Source organism: Peromyscus californicus, unplaced genomic scaffold, assembly GCF_007827085.1.
Source record: "Peromyscus californicus insignis strain IS unplaced genomic scaffold, ASM782708v3 Scaffold_3__1_contigs__length_106647218, whole genome shotgun sequence".
Lineage (NCBI taxonomy): Eukaryota > Metazoa > Chordata > Mammalia > Rodentia > Cricetidae > Peromyscus > Peromyscus californicus.
Genome location: NW_026294551.1, coordinates 20490122 through 20503518, shown reverse-complemented (window position 1 = coordinate 20503518; position 13397 = coordinate 20490122). Strand labels below are relative to the sequence as shown.

General features: G+C 46.2%; 1 non-coding gene across 1 annotated transcript; it reads left to right on the top strand.

The window, feature by feature from the left end:
* Nucleotides 1–3903: 3903 nt before the first annotated feature.
* Nucleotides 3904–3975, top strand: Trnaa-cgc (transfer RNA alanine (anticodon CGC)). The gene has a single exon. It is a non-coding gene; the product is annotated as a tRNA-Ala (tRNA).
* Nucleotides 3976–13397: the final 9422 nt, after the last annotated feature.

Sequence of the window (13397 nt, the reverse complement as noted above, 5' to 3'; positions counted from 1 at the left end):
ACATTCACATACACATTTTAAAGCAGAGGGTGCTGGTGAAAGCCTGTAGTCTGCTCTTGGGAGGTAGAAGCAGGAGGATATCTGCAAGTTCCAGGACAGCCAGGGCTACAGAGAGAACTTCTCTGAAAGAGAGAGAGAGAGAGAGAGAGAGAGAGAGAGATCATTCCCTCAGCCAGGCAGTGGTAACACACGCCTTTAATCCCAGCACTTGGGAGGCAGAGACAGGCAATGTCTGTGAGTTCGAGGCCAGCCTGATCTACAGAGCGAGATCCAGGACAGTCAGGGCTACACAGAGAAACCCTGTCTTGAAAAAAAAAAAAAAAAATCATTCTCCACTCCAGTGAATTTGAGTTCAGTACCAGCCTGAGCTACATGAGATCCTATCTCAAAAATAAAAATGTATATGAGAGGGGCAAAGCAAGACCCAAAGAAGAATACTGATTTGTTCCAGTACCAGTAGTATATGCAGAAGCAAACGAAGTTCATGTATCTGAGTCTATATGCATATAAAACTCTGGGAAGCCGGGCGGTGGTGGTGCAAGCCTTTAGTCCCAGCACTCAGGAGGCGGAAGCAGGTGGATCTCTGTGAGTTCGAGGCCAGTCTGGACTACAAATCAAGTTCCAGGAGAGGCTCCAAAATACAGAGAAACCTTGTCTCAAAAAAAAAAAAACACAAAAAGACCCTAGGAAATATAAACCAAACGTTTACTTTTCTTGTCTTTTTCTGTATCCATGAAATCTGAAAACACCATGTGTTAAAGTAAAAGACATACATAAAGAACCCTGTGGGGTTGGGGATTTAGCTCAGTGGTAGCTCAAGGCCCTGGGTTCGGTCCTCAGCTGGGGGTGTGGGGGGGGGGGGGAGGTGGGGTGGCAGCAGCGCATGCCTTTAACCCCAGCACTCGGGAGACAGAGGTAGAGGCAGATGGATCTCTGTGAGTTCGAGGCCAGCCTGGTTTACAGAGCAAGTTCCAGGACAGCCAGGGCTACACAGAGAAATTCTGTCTAGAAAAACCAAAAGGAAAAAAAAAAAGAGGAACCTTGTAATAAACGGTAAAGGTTTTTCTTATGAAGTACCTCATGAATGTCCCACGCCCATCCATCTCCATCCTCACACCTTGTTCTTAGCCAAATGACATCTTACCTGAGATACTGTAGCTGCCTCCTGGCAACTAAATCCTTCCCTGCCTTCCTCTGAGCCTCCTCCAAAAGTCAGAGTGACAATTTAGAATGCAAATCTACTAAAGAACAGTTTTGAAAACAATTCGGATTTTGTCACTAAAACTTGTCACTCGTCCAGGAATGTGTATAACAACTCGCCAGAGAAACTTGTTCAGAGATGTTCATTCTCGAACCCCACCCCACCCCCAAAGCTTGTTGTTCAGAGTGGGAAAGAGGCCCAGAAATCTTCATTTTTAATACAAACCCAGGAGATTTTGCTGCAGCTGGTCCTCTTCTGGATCTTGGAAAAATACCATCCCAAAGCTTGAGCATGACATGACCCCTGCCTACCCAGCCTCCCTGCCCACCCAGCCTCCCGGCCCAAGCTGAGCTTTCTGGAGTCCAGCCCTGTACCTTTCTCTCTCCAGTTCTTGAAGAATGTGTACTTTGCTCTTCCCAGCCTTTGCACAAACTTGTTTCCATTTTCAATTTCTGGAATGCCCCTCCCCACTTCTCTTTGCCTCCAGTGCATCTGCCAGAGTTCAATTAAATATTACTTCCTGCAAGAGGCCGTTCTTTGTCTTTTAATTAAACTAGATCCCCTTGTTATATATGCTTTCATTGACTCTGATAATAATTTGTAAACATGTGTCTCTTTGCAGAATTATTGACTCAAAATCTGTCCTCTTCTCTACTAGAAGTCTTTGTGGGGAGGATGCTAGGTATCAAACCAGGGCCTTACACATACCAAGCACAAGTTCTGCTACTGAGCTACACCCTCCAAGCACTAAGAACAAGGGTTTTGAATACAGAATCTGCACATCTACTAGAATGGTGCTGGAGAGACTTGATGAACTCTGTTGACTGAAAGAAAAGACAATAGCGAACTTCTGCCCTCCGGTATTCTCCTATTGTGCTGCAAGCCTGTATTTAAGACCTCCTCCCTCCTTCAATAAACGGCATTCGGCATTTTTAAAAAAAAAAAAGCCAAGTTACAACACAGTAACCAGACTTCATGCGAGAATCCATGACAGACAGCCAGACCTCCTCCAAGAATATAGAAAGCATTCAACATTATGTAAAACCCTGTAACAATGCAGGATTTTTTTCTTTTATTCTTTCTCTGTTGTAGAATATTATTTTAAGGTGTGTTACTTTTGTTTATATTGCATTTGTTTAACTCTGTGAAGCTGTGATACTGTGTCTGTCTAAAACACCTGATGGTCTAATAAAGAACTGAATGGCCAATAAAAAAAAAAAACCAAGATAGTGTCCTCAGACTGGACAATACACTCCGAGCAGAAAAGTCACTCCAATGCAGACATCCCACATCACTTTGAGTCAGGCATCCTCCAGTCTTCTTCCTGTAACCCAAACCCATTGCTATGACTGGTATTATTGTCAACTTGACACAAACTAGAGTCATTGGAAAGGAAGAAGCCTCAACTGAGAATATGCCCCTGCAAGATCAGCTGCAGCCAAGCCTGTAGAACATTTTCTTTTTTTTTTTTCGAGACAGGGTTTCTCTGTGTAGCTTTGCGCCTTTCCTGGTACTCGCTTTGGAGACCAGGCTGGCCTCGAACTCACAGAGATCCGCCTGCCCCTCTGCCTCCCGAGTGCTGGGATTAAAGGCGTGCGCCACCACCGCCCGGCCAAACATTTTCTTAATCAGGGATCCATCGGGGAAGGCCCAGACCCTTGTAGATGGTGCCACCTTTGGGCTGGCAGTCCTGGGTTCTATACGAGAGCTGACTGAGTAAGCCATGGAGAGCAAGCCAGTACTCCTCCAAGGCCTCCGCATCAGCTCCTGCCTCCAGGTTCCTGCCCCGTTTGAGTTCTTGTCCTGACTTCCTTCAACAATGGTGTGGAAGCATAAGCCAAATAAACCCTTTCCTGCATGTATATAAAAGCACCATGTGGATGGCTGGTGCCCTTGGAGATCAGAAGAGGGTCCTCTCAGAACTGGAGCTAAAGATGGTTGTGAGCCACTGTGTGAGTGCCAGGAATTGAACCCGGATCCTCTGCAAGAGCAGTCAGTGTTCTAAACCACGGAACCATCTCTCCAGCACCCTTAAGATGTCTCGTGGCAGAGGGTTGGGATTTCTCAGTTGCTTATGTTTGGCTTCCCTAAGTTGATTATGGGCTGTTTGGAGAAGGGGACATGCACAAGATCCTATGTCCGTTTGCCTTTCTAGCATCCATTATCTCACCTCACACAATCCTCAGTACTCAGTACAGGTTGAGGACCTTGTGCGAGAGAGGATGGCCAATCATAATCTCAAGGGACAGCTTCGCCTGTCACATCTCATTCTACACAAGAAAGAACCACGACTACAGAGGTCAAATAGCCAAAGGTTCATAGAAGCAACGCTGAGATTCAAACCCAAGTCTCTACACACAGGGAGCCAGGACTGGGGGAAAGCAGAGCTCTCCTGAGATCATCACCTCTGGCTCCCAGCAGCCATATGACCCCAGAAGTCACACAAATCTGCCATATGGGAGGTCAAGGGGTAAGCTCAGTGGCAGAACACATGTTTATTTTATACAAGGCCCTGGGTTCAGTCTTCAGTGCCCCGGCTCAAAAAAAAAAAGTAAAAAGATAGCCAGCATGATGCTGTGTGCCTCTAATCCTAGCACTTGAGAGGCGATGACAGGAGGGTCAGAAGTTCAAACTTAGCCTCCCACAGCAGGCTTAAAGCTGCCTATGCTACATGAAACTGTCTTAAAATAATTTAAGGGGTTGGGGATGTAGCTCAGTGGTAGAGCGCATACTTCGCATGTATGAGGCCCCGGGTTCGATCCCCGGCATCTCCACAAGTTTCTGCCGGGCGGTGGTGGCACAAGCCTTTAATCTCAGCACTCGGGAGGCAGAGGCAGGGGGACCTCTGTGAGTTTGAGGCCAGCCTGGTCTACAAAGTGAGTTCCAGGAAAGGCGCAAAACTACACAGAGAAACCCTGTCTCGGGAAAAAAAAAAAAAAAAAAAAAAAAGAGAGAGAAAATTTAAGCCAGGCAGCAGTGGCACACACCTTTAATCCCAGCACTTGGGAGGCAGAGCCAGGCAGATCTCTGTGAGTTTGAGGCCAACCTGATCTACAGAGCGAGATCCAGGACAGGCACCAAAACTACACAGAGAAACCCTGTCTGGGGGGGGAAAAAGATTTTAAGATGGGTGTGGCTGCACATAACTTCAATCCCAACACTTTGGAGGCAGAGGCAGGTAGAGCTCTGTGAGTTCGAGGCCAACCTGGTCTATATAGTGAGAACCCATCTAAAAAAATAACAACAACAATAATAAGTTTTTTTAAAAAAGAATTTGCCATACTGAAGAGAAGCCTTCAGATCTCCCCATCTCAGGTAAGTCAACACTGAGTAACTCAGCATTCCTTCCATGCCTGCTCCCTTCTGGAGAGACAGAAATGCTTCTTTTCTGGTTCTTACAGAAAACAGATCCACATATGCTGTTATAAGTCCCCCAGTGTAGGCAGGAACTCTTGCCAGGACCATTCACCATAGAAATCGGAGTGGAGTGAGCATCTCTTTAACCACCCACGCAGTTTTCCCAGGTAGAGTGAGCCTGCAAATGGAATCCAGCAGCTGACGGGGGCACTTCCGATTGTGGGAACCAATGGTGAATTTGGCTTCTTGGTAGAAGGAAGTATGTCTCAGTGGAAGTCACACACTTAATGTAGAGCCTGACAGGTGGTGGCACAACTGGACTTTGGACAGGGGCTGGGAGAAGGATGGGGAGCAGCTAAGTGTCACTGCTGGGGGCTCTCCAGTTGCTACTCTCCTTATTGGGAGTCAAGAAAATGTTCTGGCCATGACGTAGGGCAGGAGGTAAAGCCATCTTTCTCCCCAACTGAAGGCTAACAGCACCCACATTCTCCATACACCTCAGATGCCCTGGGTCTGTAGCCTGTAAGGTTGGTAATACTTGGAAACAAACAGGGCACCAGCTTCGATATGCCCTCATCTTTAAACTCTCACCCAGAATTTTTCTTGGGTTAAAAAATTTTTTTAGATCCAGGACTCTAAAGATGTGGAGAGATGGCTCAGCAGTTAAGAGCACTGACTGTTCTTCCAGAGGACCTGGGTTCAATTCCAGCACCCACACGGCAACTCACAACTGTCTGTAACTGCAGTTCCAGGGGACCCGGCACCCTCACACAGACATACGTGCAGGCAAAACACAAATGCACATAAAATAAATAAATTTAGAAAATCTTTAGATCCACACTCAGGATTCCAGAGGGCGGAGAGGTAAGGGAGCTTAGGCCCTTTGAATCACGTTGAGATAGATGTTAGAAGTAACTTCCCCTCAGGGTCTTCGTCTCCTTATCTGGGAAACAGGACTTGGGCTTCTGTTCTCTGAGGTCTCTTTCAGTCCGGACACTCAGTAAGTACAAAATTAGATATGTTGGCAGATATGACAATGTCCAGCACAATCAGAGGCTTTGAAATTTATGACATACCTTCCTCTCAGGTTCCTTAAGGCCAGTCTTGTCCCAGGACTATTTACAATAAGCTCTGGAGCTGGAAGAAAGTTTATGTCAGGGGCCAGGATGTGGCTCAGTTGGTGACGTGTTTGCCTAATACGCACAAAGCCCTGGGTCTGATCCTCAGCATGGGAAGTGGGAGCAGGAACAGCAGAAATCCAAGGTCATTTTCTTGGCTACATTCTGAGTGTGGGAGCCTGGGCTATAGGAGACCCTGTTTGAAAAGGAAAGACAGATGCAGTATTATTCGTGACTAGGAGCTGCAGGGTATAATAAAAACCACCCCCAGGAAGCCTAGGTCTGGTGTAGGTCTCACTGTGTTAACCTGCAGGAGTCCTTTCAGACCTGGGAGACCTTCCCTGCTCCCTCCCTCTTGGTTTCTTTCTTGGGGAGGTGAGCACTGTGTAATGGTTTCCTCTGAGATCAAAACAGTCTATCCTGCACAGGAGCTTCAAGAGCCCTCTGAAACTGACCAGATTCAGTAGGCCCCTCCCTGCCTGAGCAAGCAGAGCCCAGCTGCCGAGAAGACTCTCAGAGGAGGAGAGCTTCACCCAAGGCTCTGGTCAAGTATGACTGCTGACTGGGTGCTGGGTGCGGGCCTTCACTCTGCCTCAAACCCAACTGGGACTTAGAGCAACTGAGGCACCTGGGGAGGACATTTGCCAACCTGTTAAGCCGCCTACAAGCTGTGCAGTGAGCTCTCTTTCCCAGCTTTGGGAACTGTCACCCATGCTGGGGTGGGCTTTGGGGATGCGGTTGTCTTTGAGCCTTTTCTGCTCCAGTAAGTGACCCCTCACCCATATTCCCGTAAGTGACCCCTCACCCATATTCCCGTAAGTGACCCCAATAAAACGTATTGGCTTGCCGGGTGGCGGTGACGCACGCCTTTAATCCCAGCACTCGGGAGGAAGAGCCAGGGGGATCTCTCTGAGTTTGAGGTCTACAGAGCGAGATCCAGGACAGGCACCAAAACTGTACACAGAAACCCTGTCTCAGAAAACAAAAACAAAACAAAACAAAACAAAAATGTTATTGGCCTACCAAGTAGGACTTGGGTAATATCCGTACTTTAAATATGTCTTAGGTCTCCTGTCTGGGATGAATAGACTAGTGAGTTGCATCTCCCCAGGAAAATAAGCTCTGGTTCTGTCGTACAAGAGTGAGGACGCTTCCTTTCTCCCTTTTTTCTCTCACTTTTCTTTTCTTCTCTGGGTTTTTTTGTTGTTGTTGTTTGTTTTGTTTTTTGACTTTACGAGACAGGGTTTCTCTGTGTAGCCTTGGCTGTACTAGAACTTACTCGGTAAACCAAACTAGCCTCGAACTCACAGAGATCTGCCTGCCTCTGCCTCCCGAGTACTAGGATTAAAGGTGTGCTCCACCAATGGAATATGAATGGGACCATCTGTTTGACTATCTATCCATCCATCCATTTGATGAAAAAGTTAGGCTAGAGTGTGTGTGTGCCTGTGATGCACGTGTAAGTGTGGGTATGTATTCGCCACGGTGTGTGTTTGATGATCAGAAGACACTTTCTGGGAACTGGTTTTTGCCTTTCACCCTGTTTCTGTAGCAGGATCTCTCTCGTTTCTGACACTTTGCCCCGTATTCCAGGCTACTTAGCCCATGAGCTTCCAGATGACTCTCCCGACCGCTCCTCCCACGTGCTAGAGATATATCTCATATATCCCAGAAATGACCTCGAACTTCTGATCCTCTGACCTCTACTCACTGAGTGCTGGGATTACAGAAATGCATCACTATGCCCAAATTTATATAGTGCTAAGATGGAACCCAAGGCCTTTTCCTTTCCTCCTCATCCCGAGGGCCCTCACCTCTGGGTTTGAGGCAGAGTGAAGGCCCACACTCAACACACAGTCAGTCATACTTGACCAGAGTCTTGGGTAAATTACTGGGCCTGCTGGGCCTCAGTCTCTTTGTCTATAAAAGGGCATAGTCCCAGCTGAGGCAGGGGGATCATGAGTTTGAGGCCAGCCTGGACTCAAGAGTGAGACTCAGAAATAAAGCAGGGAGGAGAGGCCGTGACGGTTGGATAGATGATGTGGGTGTCTGAGGATGTTTCTAGCTCTTCCAGCCAGCTCTAGTCTGGAGCTGGAACTGAAAACCAACAAGAAAATAGGAAGGACTGACCAGTGGCGCGTGCGCGCGTCACTCTCTGCTGACAGCATTACCTAGCTCTTGACACCTGTGTCCTTCCCCAGGCCTCCTGCCCCCTACCTCACTGATCTGGAGACTGGGGGCAGGCCACTGTCTCTACATGACTCAGTAATGACAATGACAGCGCTGCCGCCCGCCTCGGGGGAAGCCAGCGCCAGGACTCCTGCAACACACTGGGAATCTGTTTAAAAATAAACATCCCCTGCTGGTACCTGGAACGGGGACCAAGAAGTTCCTGGAGTATCTAGGGTCCCTCCTAACAGCTTAGCAGTCCAAGCCACATGAATTCAACAACGCAGGTGTGTCCCCCACATCGCCTGTAGTTTCTTACAGAGTATTGTCTCAGGGCAGAGTGTGCCCCAAGATCGCTGGGAGAAGGCAGAGGGTCTAACAGTACCTTTTCTTGAGGAACTTGCCATCCTCTGGAAACAAGATGGCATGTCCCCTGCACAACAAAGGTCACCGCTGACTAGAGAAGCTCAAGCAAATCCCTTTCCCTCTCTTTCTTCCCTCAGTTTCCCCTCGCTGATTAGAGGATTACACCCTGAGATTTTGGAATCTTGACTTCATAAAACAACGGAAAAATTAGACCCAATGGTCTGAATATCCAACACGGAGATGTATGAACTTGTGTGTGTGTGTGTGTGTGTGTGTGTGTGTGTGTGTGTGTGTGTGTGTGTGTGTTGGCAGGGATGAGGGTGGGGGTGGGGTGAGACATGGTCTCTTGCTGTGGGATGTTCTGTATGGCAAATGTGTTGCTGATTAGTCATTAAATAAAACACTGATTGGCCATTGGCTAGGCAGGAAGTGTAGGCGGGACAAGGAGGAGAATAAAGCTGGGAAGTGGAAGGCTGAGTCAGAGAGACACTGCCAGCCGCCACGATGAGAAACAGCATGTGAAGATGCCAGTAAGCCACGAGCCATGTGGCAAGGTATAGATTTATGGAAATGGATTAATTTAAGCTGTAAGAACAGTTAGCAAGAAGCCTACCACGGCCATACAGTTTGAAACCAATATAAGTCTCTGTGTTTACTTGGTCGGGTTTGAGAGGCTGTGGGACTGGCAGGTGAGAGAGATTTGTTCTGACTGTGGGCCAGGCAGGAAAACTTAAGCTACAGTCTCTAGATGTAGTCCTGGATGTCATAGAGTTTGATATGTAGACCAGGCTGGCCTCAAACTCACAGAGATCCTCCTGCCTCTGTCTCCTGAATACTGGGATTAAAGGCATGTGCCACTATGCTGGGTCTATAGAGAAGTAGGGACTTTTCACACACAAATATTGGCCCCAAGTCAGATGTGGCTGTCCATGATTGTAATCTTAGAACTTGGGAATCTGAGGCAGGAGAATGGTAAAATCAAGGCTAGCTTGGTTATTATTTAGAATGCTGCCTCAAAAAAGAATCAAGCAAACAAACTTGTCCAATGCTTCTCTCATTCTGCACTCTTTCATAAATATCTACTGAGATTTTTGTTTGGTTTTTCGAGACAGGGTTTCTCTGTGTAGCTTTGCTCCTTTCCTGGAACTCACTTGGTAGCCCAGGCTGTCCTCGAACTCACAGAGATCCGCCTGCCTCTGCCTCCCGAGTGCTGGGATTAAAGGTGTGCGTCACCACCGCCCGGCTGTTTTTGTTTTTTTGAGACAGGGATTCTCTGTGTGTAGCTCTGGCTGTCCTGGAACTCCCTTTATAGATCAGGCTGACCTCGAACTCAGAGATCCTCCTGCTTCTGCCTCCCAAGTGCAAAAAAAAAAAAAAAAGGAACAAAAGAAAAAGAAAAAATTTAAAATAGTTCCAGTAAAATGGCTTATTGGGTCAAGGCATTCCCCACCAAGTCTGATGTCTTCAGGTCCCACATGATGAAAGGAGAGAACTAATTCCTGCAGTTTGGCCTCTGATCTCTAAATGTGCACTCTGGCACACGCATGCACACACACATACAAACAAATAAATTAGCCTGAAGGTGGTGACTCAAGCCTTTAATCCCAGCACTCGGGAGGCAGAGCCAGGCAGATCTCTGTGAGTTCGAGGCCAGCCTGGTCTACAGAGCGAGTTCCAGGACAGGCTCCAAAGCTACACAGAGAAACCCTGTCTTGAAAAACAAACAAACAAATAAAAAAAAAAAAATAGCTGGGCGGTGGTGGCGCACGCCTTTAATCCCAGCACTCAGGAGGCAGACTCAGGCGGATCTCTGTGAGTTAGAAGCCAGCCTGGTCTACAAAGTGAGTTCTAGGACAGCCAGGATTGTTTCACAGAGAAACCCCGTCTTGAAAAATAAACAAACAAACAAATAAATAAAAATGAAACAAAAGTGATTAGTCAACTTTCATGTAGGTACATGCTTACAATCCAAGCATGGCAGAGAGAATTAAAAGTTCAAGGCCAGCCTAGGCTACATAGTGAGACCCAGTCTTAACAATTAAAACAAGCCGGGCGGTGGTGGCGCACGCCTTTAATCCCAGCACTCGGGAGGCAGAGCCAGGCGGATCTCTGTGAGTTCGAGGCCAGCCTGGGCTACCAAGTGAGTTCCAGGAAAGGCGCAAAGCTACACAGAGAAACCCCTGTCTCGAAAAACCAAAAAAAAAAAAAAAAAAAAAAAAAAAAAAAAAAAAAAAAAACAATTAAAACAAAAACTCCAACAACAACAAATCATTTGCCAAGGTGTCTGCTATTGAGATCAGTCTTCCAAACCGATGTGCTGCTAGAATCCTGAATCAACTCTAAGGTTTAGAGATAAGGTGTCAAATATATATATATATATCTCACTTACTAATTGCAGTAAACCCAATCAGTCTGGGGTCCTTATTTCTGTAAGGTCCTTGGAACAGGAAGCAGACTTGAGGATGGCTATCTGTCCTCACAACCAAACCTCTCCCAGGTTGATTCCACAAAGCAGGAAGAGTGGATGGGGAACCCAGGTACCACAAACATTGTGGAGGCCAAGATCATTTGCAGGGTGGCAGGTAAATGCCCAGTCAGTGAGTGTGGCTAAAACTGGAGAGGCAGCCTGGAAAAGAGACTGTGATTTACCTCTGGCCTTGTCCAAAGCCAGCCCTCCACACAGGCATTCCATAACCCAATGGGGAGCATATCCTGGTCTACTTTCACCGAAGAGCAAAGAGACATTATAAAAGTCTAATACACCTGCAAAGTCCCACATCTCAGAGTCAGGTGTAACCCAGGCTGACCTCAAACTCTCTGTGTATCAGAGGCTGGCCTCCGATGTCTAATTCTCCTGCCTCCACCTTCCAAGGGCTAGAATTACAGGAATGCCCAGTGCTGAAATCACTCTCTTCTTGTTCAGCTGTCTTCCACAAGGGAATGGAGTCCACCAATTAAACCAGTGCTTCAGCAGGTTCTAGATTCCAATACCTAGGAGTCAGAGCCTACAGCTTTACTCCCTAGGTTTGGGGTTTCTGGCAAGTTACTGAACTCTCTATAGCTTTAATCCATTCTAAAGGTAAGGATGAGCCTGAAGTGTAGTTCAGTGGTAGAGCCTAGCCTTTGGAAAGACCCTGGGTTTGATCTGTTGCCCTTTAAAAAGGGGAGGAGGAGCCGGGCACTGGTGGCACATGCCTTTAATCCCAACACTCAGGGAGGCAGAAGCAGGCAGATCTGTGAGGCCAGTTTGGTTTACAGAGTGAGTTCCAAGACAGTCAGGGCTACACAGCGAAACCCTGTCTAAAAAAAATAAAGGGGATGGGAGGTGAGGGGACTAGAGAGATAGCTCAGCAGTTAAGAGCTCTTGCTATTCTTCCAGAGCAACTTGACTCCATTCCCTTCAGATACATAGCAGCTCACAACTGTTAAATCTAGTTCTAGAGGATCAGCGCCCTCTTCTGGCATCGATAAGAACTGCATGCATATAGTGCACATACATTCAAGCAGGCAAAACATTCAAATACAGAAAATAAAAATAAAAATTTTAAATGGTTTTAAAGTGGGAAACTAGGCATGATAGCACATGATTTAATCCCAGCACTGTGAGAGGAAGGAAAATTGAGGGTTTGAGGCTAGCTCAAGTTGCATGAGACCCTGTTTCAAAAAACAAAAATAAAAATGGTAAACTATGCCCAAGTCAGGCATGGTGGCACACGCCTTTGATCTTAGCATGAGAGAGAGAGAGAGAGAGAGAGAGAGAGAGAGAGAGAGAGAGAGAGAGAGAGGTGGATTTTTGAGTTCAAGGCCAGCCTAGTCTACAGAGTGAGTTCCAAGACAGCCAGGGCTACAGAGAGAAACCCTGTCTCAGAAAAGCAAATAATATTCCAGGACAGGCTCCAAAAGTTACACAGAGAAACCCTGTCTTGAAAAACCAAAAAAAAAAAAGAAAAAGAAAAAAGAAAAGAAAAGAAAGAAAAACAAATAATAATAATAACAATTGTGCCCACCCTGAGGAACTGTTGGAAAGATTAAACACAATGGTGCAGGTAAAGTGTATGCTAGCTGTTGCTCTTTCTCTCTGTTGCTGGGCACATGTGTGTTCGTGGATGTGCCAGGGCCCTGTTGCTTGAGGATGAAGGAACACTTTACAGATTCTATGAATGGAGGACATTTGTTTGGGGAGTCCTAGGTCCTTGTGAATTGCTGGAAGAAACAGATATGGTGATCTCAGCTCTTGAGGGGAGCCCCTTCAATCTTGGGGCAGACTTTATGTGGTCCCGGGCTGTCCTTTGAACTGTCACCCACTGTTTATTAAACTTCTCTGAGCCTCCATCTCCATGTCTGTAGAATGGAGTACATGCTATCTACCTTCTAGAGTCGCTATGAGAATAATCATACATGTTGCAGAGCCTTTCAAAGGAAAGTTTTGCTTTCCACCTGGTTGCTGCCAGTTCCCAGCACTCACGTTCAGTGGCTCACAACTACCTGTAACTCCAGCTCCAAGGGAGCCAATGCCCCTGGCACCAAGGAAACCTCTACACATACCCTTACACAGACACATATACATGCACATAATTTTAAAAACTCACTCAGGTATTTATGAAAAATAAATTAAAAATTAAAATTAAAATTCGTGTATAATGTACATATCATGAAATTTACCATTTTAAGTATACAATTTAATAGTTTTTAGTAAGTTCACCGAATTGCACAACCATTACCACAATCCAGTTTTAGAACATTTTCATCACCACAGAAAACATCCCTTCACAGTTAATTCTTATTACCGCCCCCACAGATGGCTTTTCAAATGCTTAATAAGTTGATTTTTTTCCTATAAAAAGTCATGAACTCATATTGTGATAAAACTCCTGGGGAAGGGGAGCCAAGAAGGTACAAAGGAAAATAGTCACTCTTGAAAGAAGAATTGACAATTAGATACATACTTTTCTAATCTCTTTCTCTACTATGTATTATGTATATGTATATAATATGTATTGCACCGCATATATTATTTGTTCTGTTTTTTTAATTTATTTTATCTGTGTGTTTTGTCTGCATGGATGCATGGATGGGTACCACATGAAAGCCTAATGTCCATGAAGGTCAGAAGAGGATCCCATAGAACTGGAATTACAGACAGTTGTGAGCCACTACGTGGGTGCTGAGAACCGAACCCCAGTCCT